The sequence below is a fragment of the Chrysochloris asiatica genome, unplaced genomic scaffold, assembly GCF_000296735.1.
Source record: "Chrysochloris asiatica unplaced genomic scaffold, ChrAsi1.0 scaffold00145, whole genome shotgun sequence".
Taxonomy (NCBI): Eukaryota; Metazoa; Chordata; class Mammalia; order Afrosoricida; family Chrysochloridae; genus Chrysochloris; species Chrysochloris asiatica.
In genome coordinates, this window is record NW_006408663.1 from 3,377,890 (window position 1) to 3,381,783 (window position 3,894).

The window sequence follows — 3,894 nt, forward strand, 5'->3', positions numbered from 1 at the left end:
TTCCAGTCAAGGCTCATAGAATTTCTACAGACAAATAGTCAATGATAGTTGATGACAATAAAAAAAAAAAAAAAAAAAAAAAAAAAATCACAAACAAGGGTCCGTAAATGAGCAGAAGAAATAATAAAAAGAAGACCAGGCCCATAAAACTTGAGTAGGAGAGTCATGGTTTAAATATGGGTGGTCTAACTTCAAGTTGTTCATTTTGTTGTTAGGTGTCATTGAGTAGGAACCAACCCATAGAGACCCTATACACAACAGCATGAAATACTACCTGGTCCTGGTCTAAACTCACAATCGCTGCCACACCTGACCCCATCGCTGCGGTCACTGTGATAACCCATTTCACTGGGGTTCTTCCTCTTTTTCTCCCACCCTCCACTTTACCAAACATGATATCCTTCTCTAGTGACTGGTCCTTCCTGATGATATGATGAAAGTATGACAGCTGGAGTCTGGCCCTCCTCACTTCCAAGGAGCATTCTGGCTGAATTTATGGGGCAGTTCTACTCTGTCCTAGAAGATTGCTATGTATCAGAATCAACTCAATGGTTCAAAACAACTTCATAGCCGATGCTTCTATCCTTTTTGTAATACTGCCTTTTCAAAAAGATTCTGGTTACATGTTTAACAAACCTAAAACTTTTGTTTTCAAACCAGTGTAAATTATTATTTTATTTTCTTGCAGATTAGTTTTACTTCAGCTTTTTAAGGGCTCAATTCTTAACATGGGCTTTGGTGGCAGTTGTGGGGCAGCACAAATCAGGGTGTGGGTGTTCGGTCCTTCTGAGCTTCGCGGCAACCGTTCCTGACCACCTTGCTCTGACTGGCACAGCACACACAATCGTGTAGTTTCACATACAGCTTGGGAAGCATGTATGCATCGAAGACACTTGCTTCGGAAATATCTCTGACGGCTGCAGCCTCTACTATTTTCGAATTACAAACTTCTTAATGGCCTTGTCTTTGGGCACGCAGGGTGCAGTTCGTGCAGTGAATGGGCTGCACCTGGCTGCGGCCCTATTTGGCAGGACCGTTATTTCTCCTTTTTTTGGTCATCTTCTGCAGGAGAAAGATGAGGCTTTGTGCTCCTGTACAGATTTACAGCCTCAGAAACCCTGTACAGGGTCTCTATAAGTCGGAACCAACTCCACAGCACATAACAACAACAAAGGAAGCGAGGACCCGAGAGAGAGAGAACAAGCCTAAAACATTTTTTAAAGTAGGAATTTAAAACGCAAGCAAAGAATAAGATTTAAATCCCATAAAAATGAACACAAAAACATAAACAAAAAAAAAATAAGACTATATGAAAACGAAATGAGGACATGTGAGCTGTCTCTCACTGGAAGTTATAGGATCGTCTATCCTGAAACTTTTGTGTGTGCAATTCCTGTGTTGGGTCAAAAAATGAACTAAATTAACTAAAGGTTCTCTGTCAACTATATGATTTCAAAATAAAAAAAATGTTGAAAATACGCTAATCAGTTAAAGACATTTCTTTATTCAATCTTAATACCATAAACTAGATGGTATTCCCTTTCTGTAGGTGATGATGCTAAAGTTGAGAGACTGTAAGAAACTTGATAGTATGTGACTTGTATGGGATATAACAAAAATGTAAATCCAAGACTGCCTTACTCCAAAGTGAGAAATTGAATCTGTGGTATAGGATCATTATGTCTCACTGAATCTCTGGTTTAGGGCCATCAGTTCAGTTTCAATGCTATCAAATTTCCAATGAAAAATTTCCCTATGTCTCTCAACAGTAGAGTTTCATAAGTCAAATTCGGCAAAGGCAGTTTTACATATGTATAGTGGTTACGAATCGGGATGAGAACCTCAAGGTCAGCAGTTCAAAATCACCAGCCGTTCTGCGGAAGAAAGATGAGGCTTTCTGCTCTCGTAAAGATTTACAGCCTTGGAAACCCTGTACAGGGTCACTATGAGTGGGAACCAACTCCATGGCACATAACAACAACAACATATATTTCTTATGAAGACACTGATATCTCCTTCTTTTTGAAAGCCTACTATAACTAACCGGAAGGAATCCTTCCTTATCTACAAAGAATAAAAAACAAATTTATCAAAGTGGGACATACATGAAATAACTATGAGATTGAATCAAATGAAGGTTCATACTAAGTAGTTATTACAAAACCATACTGTACTACTTTTTATATAAGGACCTCTGGTAGCATAGTGGTTACGAATCCTGCTGTGAACCACAAGGTTGGCAGTTCAAAACTACCAGCTGGCTTCTGTCTTCCTTCTCCTGCCGTGGTGCCAGAGCCCCTGACAGTGCTCAGCTGCGTTTAAGTCTGGCCTTTGCCACCTGTCTCCGCAATGCCCCCCAAGAAACAGGCTCAGGCCGGGGGCAGCAAAAAGGCAGAACAGAAAAAGGAGAAGATCATTGAAGACAAAACTTTTGGTCTAAAGAATAAGAAAAGGAGCCAAGCAACAGAAGTTTATCAAGGCTGTCTCCCATCAAGTTAAATTTGGTCAACAAAATCCACGTCAGGTAGCACAAAGTGAAGCAGAAAAGAAATTGAAGAAAGATGACAAGAAGAAGGAATTGTAGGAGTTAAACGAACTCTTCAAACCTGTAGTTGCTGTTCAAAAAATAAGTAAAGTTGCAGATCCAAAATCTGTGGTATGTGCATTCTTCAAGCAAGGACAGTGTACTAAAGGAGATAGGTGTAAGTTCTCTCATGACTTGACTCTGGAGAGAAAATGTGAGAAGTGAAGTGTTTACATTGATGCAAGAGATGAAGAACTTGAAAAAATACCATGGATAATTGGGATGAGAAAAAAAACTGGAAGAAGTAGTAAACAAGAAGCACGGTGACGCGGAAAAGAACAAACCAAAAACTCAAATAGTGTGCAAGCATTTCCTTGAAGCTATTGAGAACAAGTATGGCTGGTTTTGGGTATGCCCTGGAGGGGGCGATATGTGCATGTATGGTCATGCACTTCCTCCTGTATTAGTGTTGAAAAAAGATAAAAAGAAAGAAGAGAAAGAAGATGAAATTTCATTAGAAGGCCTCATTGAAAAAGAGCGTTCTGCCCTAGGTCCAAATGTTATTACCAAAATCACTCTAGAATCTTTTCTTGTGTGGAAAAAAAGGAAAAGACAAGAAAAGATTGATAAACTTGAACAAGATATGGAAAGAAAGAAAGCAGACTTCAAAACAGGGAAAGCACTAGTGATAAGTAGTCGTGAGGTGTTTGAATTTCATGCTGAACTGGTTAATGATGATGATGAGGAAGCAGATGATACCTGTTACACCCAAGGAACAGGTGGTGATGAAGTGGATGATTCTGTGAGCATAAATGACATCAATCTAAGCCTGTACATTCCCAGAGCTGTAGATGAGACAGGGATTACAGTAGCCAGTCTTGAAAGATTCTGCACATATACTTCAGAAAAAGATGAAAAGAAATTAAATGAAGCTTCCGGAGGTAGGGCAGAAAATGGGGGAAGAATTGATTTGGAAGAGGACAACAAAGGGAAGGAACAGGAAAATGGAGCCCTTGATGCTGTTCCTGTTGATGAAAACCTTTTTACTGGGGAAGATTTGGATGAACTAGAAGAAGAATTAAACACACTTGATTTAGAAGAATGACACTAAACACGTTAATGAACAGATGATATCAGCTCAACATGAGTTGAAATTGACTACATTAAGTTTTTTCCACCTAGAATTCTTCAACAGGATTTGTTTCGTTTCCAAGCTGATTCCAGAGGCGTTTCCCACTCCAAAAAAGGAATGTTCGCCCTACGTCTTTTTTTTTTTTTTTTTTACGTTGACTACACATCTCATAGTAAGTTCACAGTAGTTCATTGTAAATTGAAATATAATGGTCATTTCAGAAAATGATCGATTGTTG

The 3,894-nt window shown here is 39.1% G+C and overlaps 1 pseudogene; it reads left to right on the forward strand.

The window, feature by feature from the left end:
* The first annotated feature begins 2,349 nt into the window (after window positions 1-2,349).
* Window positions 2,350-3,629, forward strand: LOC102831783 (annotated as a pseudogene).
* Window positions 3,630-3,894: the final 265 nt, after the last annotated feature.